Raw genomic sequence first — 14,638 nt, forward strand, 5'->3', positions numbered from 1 at the left:
TACTTTCATACCCCAGCCCCTACACCCATCCAAATACACAGGAGTCTGGCAACTCTGGATTAGACCTGCCAGTTAAGGATTATGTTTTCAAATATTCACTCCAGGTATTTGCATATTAAGCTGTTTCTCTTTAATTATTACTTGGAAGGCTTTGCTACATTAAAAGAAATGTCAAATTTAGCAACAAAGTGGACAGAAATTTTTCTTTATAAAGCCACCAGACAAGTTGCACATGCTTGGCCCTAAAGGCAGAGAAAGATGATTTTATTTATGGAAGATGGTCTGGAATCCACTCCCTGGGGTCTGAGCCTACTTAATTTCCACACACATGGGAAAAGCATGGATATTCCCCACTGGTTTATTTTAGGACCTAGAGTCCTGCTCTTTCCAAAGATAGATAAGTCTCCTCTTCCATGTCATGCCCTCTTTGCCTCTATTGGAAGTTCCTCACTGGAGATGAATGCCCATCTGTGGGCATGATTGTAACCCTAAATCAATCTTTCTTAACTTCACATTATGAAGACTTAACAGTTTATTTCATGCTTGCCTTCTAATTGGCAGCCAAGTTACAAGTTACATTGGCTCACTTATGGTAAGGATCTAGAATTTTGAGGCCTAACACTTATAACAACTTGTCTCAAGGAAAAGAATATAGAATCAGAAGTGCAAACCTTTAGGACACCTCCCAGGGCTTTGGGAGAAGCCCATACACATTGAGAGGCTCAGAAGCTTAAGCATCATTGGCTTCCTGGTAAATCTGCTTATGAGTCCACTCTAGATCATTCTTGGAATTATAGCAGCTGTAGGAAATTTTGTTTATCTTGGGGGGGGGAGCTGTTGGGAGAGTGGGACCAGTCATCCTCAGCAGTCAAATAAGTGTCCTTTTCTGGAGTGGAGCTTTAATTCTGTGCAATATCAAGACGAAGGACAATCAATAAAGTCTTGTGTGCCACTACACTGGTTGTAAAATATTTTAAGCATTTGTTCAAATTTAGAAGCTCTGCACTAAAGTAGAAACTAAAGTGTGTGCATTTCAGATGGATGCTGATACAGGGAATCTGCAGGTGCAGTTTGAATATGCTTAAGATATGAATAGAAATGCAAATCCAATGAATACACACATCAAGACACGTCACTGTATTTACTACACACCTGAAGCTCTAGGGTTAATTATAGCATTTATGAAATGATCCCAAATAACATATGGAAGTGTGAGGTGGGTTATTTTTATGAGACTAGAAATAATGGCAATGGAGTTACTGCAAGGAACTCTTGATTATCCATGAGCAGATTATATGATTTACTGTTCTATGCAAGTCAGGGTAAATTCACAAAATAGAAGAATGGTTGGATGTACTTATGGGAAAATTAATGACACAGTTACAATTGCTTAGGGAAATAGTGAGTTCTTTATTGGTAATTATTTGGTGCTTGTAAAGTAGATAATTCATAATCTGTTCTTTCTTCTGTCAAACCACTCAAGCCGGTATAGTCAATAGTAGGTCTGAACTTGGTATGAATTTGGCTTGGACCAGTTTTTAAAAATACTAGTACCTGGTCCCATCCCCAGAGATTATGAATTTATTGGTCTGGGCACATTGTGGGCATCAGACTTTTTAAAGCTCCCCAGGTGGTATTAGTGGAGAGCCAAGCTGGGGAACTGCTGGCATGGAGGAGGTATACTTGTTCCTTCTCTGGTTACAGCATTCCCGATTTATTTCACTGAAGCTCTGATCCCTCCAGGCTGTGCTATTTTCTCCTTATTTTTTTAATGTTTATTTATTTTTAGGGGGGAGGGAGACAGGGGATATGAAGGGGACTTTGTTCTTATAGCAGAGAACCCCATGTGGAGCTCAAACTCATGAACCATGAAATCATGACCTGTGAGATCATGACCCGAACTGACATCAAGAGTTAGATGCTTAACCAACTGAGCCACCCAGTTGCCCTTGTTATTTTATCCTTAAATAATACAGGAAGTGGGAGGGATATGCTTCCTTAAGCTGAGTAAGGCTTAGACTGTCTTTTTCCCTGGAGAGTAAGTAGACCTTTGTTACAAAGAAGGCTCTGAGCATATTTTACAACAGTGCTCTTCCCCCTTCCCTACAAGACCCAGAAGAGGTGTGGAGGCCCCTCAGAATGCAGTCCCCAGCAGTTCCCACTCTTAGGCTGGTGCACATTCAGCCTCTAGCAGGTGAGCAAAGTGACCATTCAGTGTTGCTGCCAGATCATGGCTCTAGCACCTTCTACTTCAGATAAGCAGATGTCAGCTGTGTCTCTCAGGATGTACCTGTCCCTCCAAAGTTGGGGGTGGTCATTTGTCCTACAACCTCAATTTTCTGATGTGTCTAAGAAGAGTCATTGATTTTCAGTTTGTCCATTTTTTTCTTATTGTAAGGACAGATGTGTTAGCTCCTAAGTTCTTTATGTGTCAGAGCTGAAATTGAAAGTCTGACTTGAAATTTTATAGTCAATTTATTGATTCTGTAGGTCAATTTGGGGAGAATTGTCAGTCTTACCAATATTTAGTCTTTTAATCTGTGAATATAGAATGTTTTTTGTTTATTTAGATCTGTTCTAATTTCAGCAATGTTCTTTAATTTTTCAGCATATGTCTTACATTTGTTTTGTTGTATTCACTCCTAAATATAAATGACTCTTATTTTGTTAGTCCAGCCCCATAGGAGGTATCTTAGTTTGGGATATGTTTTCCATTGTTTTGTTTTTACCAAAATATTTTTTAAAAACATTTTTTTCTTATTTCACCAAAGATAGCTATTTGAAGTTTACAAGTTGGAATGTATCTAATTTATATTTTTAAGTAAAACATTATTATTGCCATTATTTATGAAAAGCAAAGGATGTTGGCAAACAAAATTTAAGTTAACCATGATTTCAGGTCTTATTTTTAAACACACACACACACACACACACACACACACACACACACACACACAAATGGCCTGCATTGAGAGTTTGGGACTGTGGAGTTGCATCTTCAACTGCACCAGCCTGCAGAGCAGCTAGGAAGGCTCATGTCAGGTGGTTACTGCATTCTTTTCCTGGGAAGATGCCCTACAGTAAGCTAGGTCACATGGAACACCTCCTCGGCTCATCATATGTCTTTGATACACTTTGAAACAGACCAAGATCCTTATTCCAGCTGCCCTGGGCACCCTCTTTCCTGACTGTGTCACATTGCCAAGTTCACGTTCTTTGTGCTGCCCTTTCCCGGCTTCATGCAGACCATTCTCCTTTATTACTGTCTCTCCATGGTACAAGTACAATACGGTTGATTGTGCTTGTTCTCTTCTCCGATTCACTCACATTGCTTAATTGCCACTTGATTGCATTACAGTTTTATTCATTTTAGGGCCAGGCAGGTAAGAAGGATGGACTGGAGAGCTGATGCCATGTGTAAGGGACAGCCACTGCTCAGCTCCCCCTGATTTTGCCATGACAGAGTACAGACGAGGGCTGTCAGATCTGTTTTCTTTCTTTTCTTTTTTAAAGAAAAGCCAGAAATCTGGATATTTATGTGAAATCTTTTTTTAAATATTAGAAATGAATTCATACTCTTTAAAAATACTGTCCAGGTCAAACAAAATACTTCTAAGGACCATATTTGGCTGTAAACCACCAGTATGTGACCTCAGATTTCCTATAATCACTTACATCTGGAGTGTAGATTGACAGAGAGAAGACTTCCTGAGACATGTCTACATACTAGCAATGGACTCCTGAGCTCCTTAAGGACCTCTTCCCCTCTGCCCTGACCATTTTCTATTCCTCTGGTCCAGCTGCTCTACAGGAAATCCATCTCTTCTCCTCCACTTGACCACTTTGACTTTTACTGGGTAATTTTATCTCAAAGATCTGAAGAATGCCTCATCATCACCCCCTCACTGTAGAAGTAATAGCAGGTACCATTTTTCTCCATCTAGTTTTATAGATTCTGAAGCAAGTGTGAGACCCAGAGTAGTAGAGGGCATGGCCATCGTACTCACAGTTACTGAGAATAAGGCTCATTTAGATCTGTCCACTGTCGAGTTCCAGCTTTCTTTGACCTGATGGTTCTTCTAATCCCACATCACATCTACTTCAAAAAGAAAAAAAATCTTGGGAAACTTGAATTACTTACTGTTGTTACTGACTCTCCATCCTGTCTTTGTCTGCAACACACCCATTTCATCTTCCCATCGATAAGTCCACTTGACCCTCACCTGACAGGTTCAGCAGCTGGTGACTCCAGAGAGATGAGCCCTGGTGACATTAGTCATCCCTGTGTCAATTCTTACTTAGCCAGCCATGGGCATTGAGGATCTGTGATTTCCTTCACAGGACTACAGAAGTGATGGCCTTAGTACAGTGATAGCATCTGCTCAGGGAGATGTGTTTATCTCTGAATTGAGAAGTGGATTAAATTTTCAGGAGGATGTTGATTACCATGAATTAAGTGAATGTCACATGTGTACCCTGCTGTCTGTAGGCTGGTTCAGGATTTGTGAGAACACTCAGCTCTGTTTAAGTAGCTTATCTATTTATTGAGTGAACTTAAAAGAAAGGCATAGGACATGGGCTTTTTCCAGTGTTTACTTTACAAGCTAAAACTGTAAATTCAGGCAGGAATCACAAGTTGATTTCCTGTTTCAAACTCAGAAAGCTAATATCATGTAGATATTTCATTACAGTAATTCTCAATGGGATGTGGGTAGGGTGGAATGAGAACAGTCAGGGACTTCTTCAAAATACCTTTCTCCCCCTGAGGATTCTGATCAGCTTCCTCCCAGAGGCAGGCACTCCAAAACGCATATTATTGATGGTAATGTGCTGCAATGTGAATTGTGTGAAAACTGAAATAAGGCTAAGAATTACTGCTCTACTGTTTGCCATCCTTGGAAAGACTGTGCTCATTTTCTTGATCTGATTCCTGATCTCCCAGTGTCCTATTTCCTGGTAATCAGGGCATCAAAGGAAACAGGCTGTCTATCTAACCCAAGTTAGCAATGACGTTCAGAAGTCTAAGGTCAAAATGCTGGCTGCGTATAGTGTTTCTCATTGGGGTTCTCCCCATCTTTCCATTTTTTGTGCAACACACCTTGTGTTAGTAATATTTATCTCCCCCCTTTCCAATTGTCCTACTGTCTTTATCCCTTGATATGTTCTCATCTCTTGCAGTATTTCAAGGAGGTATGTTCTATTGTCAGTACTGGCTAAATACTTGGTAGGGGCCAGTGCAATAAGAAAGTGCTGGTCCCCTTGTTTAAAAAATTATAATGAATTTTAAGACAGTGACTGTTTAAGCATTAAACCAAATGTGGACACTTCTAAGCTCAGGGCACAGTGCAATCCAGGTTTCAAACCATGATGCCAGCCCTGCGTCCTTAGGCTTGTCAGGAGTCTGATAGAATCTTAATGCTCAGGATATGCCCTTTAGTGCGTTTCCAGGTTTATATCCTGGTTCTATAGAGCTACTCGATGGTGAAAAAGATACTAATAACAAAGCAATCCTGTTTATTGTGAAGGTGAAAAATCTTAGGCTGAAGGAGAGATTAATTAGAAATAGAAAAAAAAATCTAAACTCCTGAATCTCTGAAGAGGTTACAAATTTTAAAAATTAACATACAGTACAGTACTTTTAATAATGAAAGAATATAATCTCTGATGAGTCAGGAATAATTTCACTAATGACTCAGTGATCATAAAACAAAAATAATCCTCATATAAAACTAAAACACTTTCTGACTTCCTGTACTTTTTGGTTTTTTTGAACTTTTGTAAAAAATACAGTGAGGCAAATAATCAATAATAGGCATGTCAACACTACAAGGAATTGGAAATCATTACTCTGTAAAGTTGGGAGTAGTAGACAGCCCCAACAATATGTAATGAAAAATGAAAAATTTCAGTGAATTTTCCTTTTCTTTAGTGTTTATTTTTTGAAAGAGAGAGCATGAATGGGTGAGGGGCAGAGGAAGAAGGAGATAGAATCCGAAGCAGACTCCAACTCAAAGAGGGCTTGAACTCCCGAACTTCAAAATCATGATCTGAGCCAAAGTCAGACGCTCAACCGAACAAGCCACCCAGGTGCCCCAGTGAATTTTCTACTGGGAGAAATAAGCAGTGATACTATTATGGTTATGTAACACTGCATCAGCTTTATACATTAAGAAAAAGGAGATGAGCTTTTAGTTACAACATTCTTCAAAGTAGTGTATCAGAGATTAAGTGTGGTAGTAGAAGTAATGTATAGAAATGTCTGCTTTTACACAATTACTGGTGCAAGTCAGCACAGGTGAACTGAATCTTAAGGCTTCTGAAGTCTATGGTAAGAGAGGAATGGGCTTTTCATCTACCAGGACTGTCCCAAGAGCACAGGTCCTGCACATGTCCCTAACCTTATGCAGCCCAAAGTGTCTGGTTCAGGTTTTCTCACCAGCATTTGTGACCTAGGGCCTTAAAAGTGCTGGGAGGACCTGAAGAGGCCACGTGTTAGCATGTAATTAGCCTGTGTTATTAATTGTGAATTCACTGCAGTTATGGATGGCTTTTCCAGAGTCTCCCAAAGCCACACCCACATCTTGTAAAACCCTGTCTTAACGCTGCCCTCTTGGGAATTTCTGTATACAAACTGAGTGGTTGCCCTTATTGTCAACATGACAGTAACAACAAGTTTATATCATTCTGTAAGGTACTCTGTATACGAAGCACTATTTTAAGCTTTACTTCTATTAACTCTATGTGAAATAGTTACTGGCATTATATTTTCTTGCCAATAGAGGAAATTAAGATACAGTGAGTTAAGCAGATTGTCTAAGGTCACATAGGTATTATTAAGTCACTGCTTTGAATCCTGTCATCTGGCTAATGAATAGAGGATGTACAGCAACTATTTTCGATCCCAACCTCTGCCTTGCATATATAGAGCAGGGCTGGAACTTCATTTCCTTGGGTTACTCAATGCACCATTTGGTTTGGAGAAGGACATGAACATTCCCATTGAGTGATCCGGTGGTTTTAAAAATATGCCCCCTAATTCTTTCATACTCCTTTCTTCAAGAGGTGGAGTTTAATTTCTTTAACTTTTTGTGTGGTAGCACTCAGTAACTTGCTTTTAACAAATAAAATTAAGCAGAAGTGATCATGTTTGACTTTGACACCTAAATCATCAAAAGGTGCACTGACCTCTGTCTCGGTCATTCTCATCCATATTGCTTGCTGGGGGCAGGGCAGACTGTCTTCCGTGTCAGGAGGAGAGGCCCATGCGGCTAGCAAGAAACTAGAAAGTAGGCCTCTGGCCAACAGCCTCATGAGTGGGCATGGTGATGGATTTTCTAGCTCCAGTCGAGCCTTTAGATGGCTAGAACCCTGGTGGGCCTGTGGATGCAACCTCATGGGAAACCACGAGCCAGACTCACCCCTCTGAGCCACTTCTGAAACCTTGTCCTGAAGAAACTATGTAACCATAAATGTGTCTGGAATCTCTGAATTACAGAGCAAGTAGTTATACAGCAATAGATATCTACCACAGGTAGTGTCATGGCCAAGTTACTCATAATCAAATTGAGTCTAAGGAGCATATTTTCATTGTGGATGGAGAAACATGTCTGGGCGATTCCCTGTGGGACAGAGCATCCTGGGCATATTCCCTACCAAATATTTTCAAGTTGAAGAATATATCTAAAGTTAACATGTAGCTTAAATCTACCTTATATTTCAGGATCTCTAAATAGTTTTTCTCTTCTCCCTTCACCTGTAGTGCTCTGAATTGAAAAGACTGATTTTTCAACGGAGAGCTCAGAGCAGTTTGATTTTAACAACTGTTGCTTAGCAATAGGAACGAACTTAATGGCTCTTCTGCAAACTGAGAGGAGCCTCCCTGTGTAGCTATTGTCTGTCTGTAATGCTGAATTTAAAATTGTAATTACCATTTCCAGATGAAATTGAAGCTGGCCTTGGTGACACATTACACTTACCCTAGCATCTCAGCTACCTGGGGAATTGTACTGCCCCAGTTTAAGGCCCCTCTGCAGAAGAGCTGGTCTCAGAATTATGGAGCATTTTAGAAGTGTCAGACAAAGCTCTGAATCAGAAGCTGGTAAATTTTGCATGGGTAGGTGGTTTGTATTCTCTGTATACTGACTTTGTGATTCTGGGACCAAAAACTTGGCTCTTGAAATGTTGTGACTAGAAACCAGACCAATGATATTAGGGAAGGGGACTGTGGAGGGTTGTGGTTTCCAGACCAATTTTGGGGAGTAGGAGAGGGTGAGAAGTCTAGCTGCCATGTTTTTTCTACCCAGCTCCAATGGAAAGTCTCCTAGAAATGTCAGGTGCTTTGAATTTTTAAACAAAAGGTCTAAGTCTGATTGTTCATCCGAGAGGTTGGTATCGAGGTTTGGAGATCTCTGTCTGGCTTAAAAGCATTATTCTTTCCCACTCTTTGAGTTAAATGATGCACACATTCATTTGATTTTATTTAATCTTCTGTTAGCTCTCTCGGTCTTTGGGTGTGCACTTCATGCCATTCCAGGTACTATGGAAAGATAAAAATGAAATAGGCATTGCCTCTACTTTCTAAATACTGACAATCCAGTTGAGATCAGATGAGCAGGCATGAAGTAAATCTCAAATGATCAAGATGGGAATGCAGTTTGCTGATAATAATCAGTATAATTATCAGCCATGTTGTAAAACTTTGGACTCAGAAACCAAGAGAAAATGTCACAGTAGAAAAATAGCAAGGCTTCAGTGCATGACCCTGAAAGAGGAGGTTAATATAGTCTCAAAGTATTTCATACAAACTTCGAATTAGCTTTCTCTGAAAATAGTTTTCTTTTTAACTCAGAGACAGTTTTTTTCCTCTGGATCTGCAAGTATTCTTTCATGGGCACAGGCTTCCTGGTGTGCGTGATAGTCTTAGGAATTTAGCTGGGATTAGATTCAGTGAAGGCAGCGTCTGTCATATTTGACTAAATTAATATTACCACGATTTCTACATGGGCATCATAATGAGAAGTGATGAAAGACTTACACTGAAGCAAATTATATTTCAGTGGCTTCAGAAATCAGGAGCCATAAACCTAAAGAAGACCCCCAAATAGACTAGTAGAAATGGAGGAAAATAATAGTATTGTGGGGGAGGGTGTGTGTATGTGTGTGTATGTTTTACATAAATGTAACAGATAATCAGGGGGCCTAAATGTCTCCTTGTTCAGATATTACTGGATCACCAGCTGTAAAGACTCTGAGGGTGGATATTTAAAGATGTTTTAGCATTTGAGTGGCAACATTGCTATAATCCTCCTCCTCTTTACAGAGTTTTCTTTGTCTTGCATCAAATTTTCAAGATCCTGTACACAATTCAGAACTAATTCAAAACAGTGATAGAGCATTTTGGGATAAACCTTCATCTGGCGAATAATGTTATGTCATTTCCCTTGATTCCTGTGGATCGTGCTGTGGACTGTGCATAACACAGTCCCCTCAGGAGGCAGGCACCCAAAAGCAAACAGTCTTAGCAAAGGCTGGTATCAGCTGCCTCTATGAACTTACCTTCCTCACTGCAGTGATAAAGATTGGTTACTGATGTCCTCACTCCCTTTTTTCTGTCCTAGCATTATGGGTTTACAAAGACAGTCCCATACCTTATGTTTGTATAATACCTTAAGATTCAGAAGTAGTGGCATGTGTGCCCACCACAGCAAGCCTGGCGAGTGGGAAGGCAGATATTCCTCCCTCTTCTGTGTATAATGACATAGGCTGAGCAAGGTAAAGGGACTTACTCATGGGCAGTTATAAATTCTGGAAATAGGACAAGAGTCCAGTGCTCATTCTGTTAAACCTGGTTACTTTTGTAAAGTGGTATTTCAGAACCATATACCTCTGATATTTTCAAGAGACAGTTAAACAATTAATTGGTAGGCAGTTCATTTGTATCCAATTAATTGGTTGCCAATGATTTTTAATTTCTAACTGTCATCAAATACGAATCTCAGCTTTCCTTCCTTCCAGATCGAGCCATTTTCTGAATATTTGGAGGTTTCAGAGATAGCCTTTTATTCCTCGTGTCCTGTGTTTCATGGTTTATGTTTAATTTCCCAGCAGGGCTAAGGACTTAACACCAAAACATTCCTGAGAGGGGTACTTGGGTGCTGACTGGCACACAGGAAGACATTTTGGGTGGTTTGGGCATATTTCTTTGTTCTTCTAAACATTTCTTCAGATAAACATCAAGGCCAGTAGAATAAACCCCTGAATTCACCAACCAAATTTTATTTATTTACTTTGTCATTTTATTATTATTTTTATTTATTTATTTATTTTTATATCTTTATTTTATTTTGAGAGAGACAGAGAGTGAGTGGGGGAGGGACAGAGAGAGAGGGAGACACACAATCTGAAGACAGGCTTCAGGCTCTGAACTAGCTGTCAGCACAGAGCCCGTCATGGGGCTTGAACCCACTGACTGTGAGATCATGACCTGAGTGAGGTTGGACACTTAACCAACTGAACCACCCAGGCGCCCCTACTTTGTTATTTTAAAATCCACCTACCATGCATTTCCTTAAAATATGTTCTGCCATTCAACTACCCTTGATGGTGACTTAGAGATAGCCTCTCATTTTCACAGACTGGCTGGCTGCCCTGCTGTTTTGGAATTTTAAGCAGCTGTATTGAGATCTCCTTCATATATTCTACAACTCACCCATTTAAAGCATAGCTTTAGTACCACCCTGCCCCCCTTAGTGCCCTTGCAGTCTTGGTTTTGAAACCCCGCAGGCTGCCACCTGTAGAAGACAGTTCATTCAAGGTCTATGATGGACTCAGTGTCTGTTCTTCCTCTCGCTCTGTGGCGTGGGTGGAGGATACAGTGAAGAAGCCCCTTGCCCTCTCAGGACTTAATTGGTTCATCCTGAGGATTTGACCTTCCGTTCTTTGTTGAGGATGGGAAAGAGAGGCGTGTGCCTTTTCTTAAAGACAATGCTTTCTAGAAAAGCAGCCTCTAATTCCTGGTACCTGGTGCTCTGGCAGTGGAAAAAAAGATTCTTCAAGGAAAAGGAGCCATGAGGGCCTTAAAGAGAAAGCATATCAGTCAGAACAGGAAAGACTGTCTCCAAGGAGTCAGTCCTAAAAAGTGGTCAGGAGAATCGAATTTGGTGTCAGATAAACCTGTGTCTAAGTCCTGCTGATTATCTAGCTGTGTGATCTAGGGCAGCCTCTCTCAGTCTCATTGTTTTCATTTTAAAGTGAGGATAATGATTGTATCTTTCTCAGAGTTGTCAGGAGAATTAAAAGAGATGATGCATGGCAGTTCTCTGCCCAAAATGTGGAACCAAGTGCTCAGTGAATATTTCCTGCCGTTACTACTGGCTGTTATGTCCACCTGATTTAAATTTTTTTTTAATGTTTGTTTATTGTTGAGGGAGAGAGAGAGAGCAAGCGAGCAAACAGGGGACGGACAGAGAGAGAGGGAGACACAGAATCCAAGACAGGCTCCAGGTTCTGAGCTGTCAGCGCCGAGCCTGATGTGAGGCTTGAACCCACGAACTGTGAGATCACGGACTGAGCCACCCAGGCTCCCCTTGTCCACATGGTTTATAAGATTCTTAAGAATAGGGACTGTTGTGTTTACCATTAGATCTCCATTCCCTAGCGTCATGACGGATCAGTGTTGAGCTGGAATGAATGCATTACCCCGTCACCCACGTATTTTCTCTGTCTCTTCCTGCCTCGCTTATTGTACTCCTGGGTGTATGTGTGAATGTGTGCACACTGCACCCCCTACTGATTGTTATAGGGGCAAGAGTTAGAAAAATAACTGCAAAAGATATCAGTTGTTTGTCATCCCATGGTCATCCCATCAAAGGAGTGTCATTTCTGGGCACAATCAAGGGAATTAGAAATAATTATGTTAAATGAATCTGTGGTACACAGTGGTATTCACTGGAATAGATTCTTGTATCTACTGACGGGTAATTGGGGACAAAAGAGGTGAGAGTCTCGCCAGTATGTTTTTATGGTAGGAATGGTAGGACTTGTGCTGAGACTGTTCTGGAAGAGGACGGAGTCTAACAAAGGTTGGTGTAGACATTCTTAATGGATTATATATAGGAGACGGTAAAAAAGAAAGAAGCAATGCAGACGATTCAATTGTGAGTCTAAGTCCTAAAAAACGAAGTTAGTAATACGATAATGATCTCAATTCACAATTAGCTAAGTGTTAGATGTCAGCAAGAAATCCAAGTGGGGAGAACCAGAGAAGGGACTAGATGTACTTCCAAGATGAGCTTGTCCAGCCTCTTTCACCCTTGGAGAGGCGTCCCCTGAGGCTGTTTATTTACACCTTATTTCATTTTGGAAAGGGCTTGAGGTAGATCCCTGGCTATACTGTGAGTCAGAAAACATTACCTGGATTCCACTCTGGATAGGGTGCAAGAGAGACTGAGTTTGGAGTCTCTAGGACTGGTATCTTAATAATATAAATTATGTTGGCAACCTTCAGTCTTGAAATTGTTGCACCTGTCTGTGTAAATTATTGCCATTGTCGAAGACAGGGTCATCCGATGTGGCTTTTGCTGTCATGAGTTTCAGTAGATCAAGGGACAGGTGCTCTGACTGCCTATGTGTACAGCCCCGGGTTCTGAGTTAAGTCACTTATTAGCTCTTTGGGACGTCAGTTTCCTCACAACCAGAAGGGAAACAATCTTTCTAATTTACTAGAGATTTTGAGAATTAACTCCCACCCCTGCCCCGCTACCAGCATAGTGATAATCAGAAGGAAAGGTGCTGCTACTTGAGGACAAATTTGTAGTGTGAATTGCAGGATGGAAAATGGATTAAGCCCCATTTTTTGGTACCTGGGACTTATTTATGCTTCCTGCTCATTGACACTTTCATACTGTCTGGTTGACCTATGCCCAAAAAAATATGGCTCTGTTGGATACAGAGAATGTTGAGAATGGAGAGACAGAAGTTTGGGATCCAGGAGAACATCTCTGAGATGTCTGATAGCTTCCACTCCCTTTATTTCACCTACTGTGGTTGCTTGTGGGATTTTCTTACCCAAGAGGTCCTTGAGGCTTCCCCTGACACTGCCCCGGCCATGCTGGTATATCACCAGTCCAGCTGCTGGGACCGACATTCCTGTGGCTGATTTTTATAGGCACTATCTTGGACCAAACCCAGAGAGGGACACAGCTGTACCGGCTGTGATGATGCATGCACTCCAGAATAGTTTCCAAGGCAGTTTAATTCAATTTGTGATTTTTTAAGTCCTGATCAATTTTTATGCATAATGATTATGATTTATTCAGGTATGTTATAGTATTGGACACACTGGGTTTTTTCACTAGAAGGATCTTGAGAAGGAAGCAATGCTAACTCTGTGGAACAAAGGTATTTTTGTTCAAATTCAAATAAAAATTATAGGTGCTAAACTCAGTCTTTGAACAATTACTGCTAATAATTGAGGCTGTTTCCAATCACCTCAATACTCTTCTTGCCAATGAATGAAATGATGTAACATATCCAAAAAGAGAAAAGGGTATCTAAAGTTAGGTTATCCTTTTTTTGTTCAGTGTAGGTAGGTTTTTAGGGGGTATATGACTCTCTTTTCACTACGAAGCTATCAAATTCAGAAACAGGGTGACTTCAGATAAAAGATCTGTGATGTAATATTTACTAAAAATTTACATGCTTAAGGGAATGGTGGTATGAAGAGTTTGGCAGTTTTTCTTCCCAGAAAGCAAGGATGAAACTGGACAAAATCATCAAAACCAATCTTTTATGGACTCTTAAAATCCACCACAGCCATACAAAAAACTGAGATGCTTTTATTAAAGGAAACCAAACCACAGGTAAGAACAGTGAATGTCTGTGACGCTTCGGCCGGTGGGTGCTCTCATTTCAGCATTCCCAGCTCCTTTGGTATGGGGCCAGCTGTGGAAACCAGCAGCTTTGTTGTCGGCGGGTCGTGACCCGATTTGGAGCATAGGAGACTGTGGAAAAAGCCCTTGATGTTGGGTGTTGTCAGAAATATTAGCTATCTCAGTCGCAAACAAACAGGGAATACCAATATTATAGGTAGTCTGAAGTGGAGATTCTGCTTGAGGACATGGAAGTAAAAAAAAAAAAATTATGGAATCAGAATTTAAATGGTAAATTATAAAAGCTTTATTTAATACAAAAGAAGGCAGTAAAGGATGAATAAAGAACAAAAAAGGCATTAGACATTGTGGTAGCAAGAATAATGGCTTCCCGAGCATGTCCACACCTTAGTGAATGTAATCTGTGAATATGTCACTTTACATGGAAAAGGAAATTAAGATTAAAGTTGAAACTAAGGTTGCTAATAAGCTGGCCCTCAGATAGAAAGACTATCCTGAATTATTAGAGTAGGCCAATATAATGAGAAGGGTCTCTTAAGAGTGGAAGAGGGAGGCCAAAGAGTCAGTGTTAGAGTGGTCAGAGAAAATAAAACCTCAGGCAGCCCTAACTGGCTCTGAAGATGTGAGAGGGCCGGGAGCCGAGGAATGCAGGCAGACTCTAAAAGCAAGAAAAGGCCATTCTTCTTTAGAATTTCCAGAAGTAAATGCAATTTTGCCAACACCTTGCTTTTTTTAAAAATTTTTTTTTC

At 40.5% G+C, this 14,638-nt stretch overlaps 1 protein-coding gene across 2 annotated transcripts in view; it reads left to right on the top strand.

Annotated features, from left to right (window-relative positions):
* The window catches only part of RASGRF2 (Ras protein specific guanine nucleotide releasing factor 2), a 233,290-nt gene that overhangs the window by 141,212 nt on the left and 77,440 nt on the right, over positions 1 to 14,638 (top strand). The window lies entirely within an intron of this gene.

Source organism: Suricata suricatta, chromosome 6 (genome assembly GCF_006229205.1).
Source record: "Suricata suricatta isolate VVHF042 chromosome 6, meerkat_22Aug2017_6uvM2_HiC, whole genome shotgun sequence".
Classification (NCBI taxonomy): domain Eukaryota; kingdom Metazoa; phylum Chordata; class Mammalia; order Carnivora; family Herpestidae; genus Suricata; species Suricata suricatta.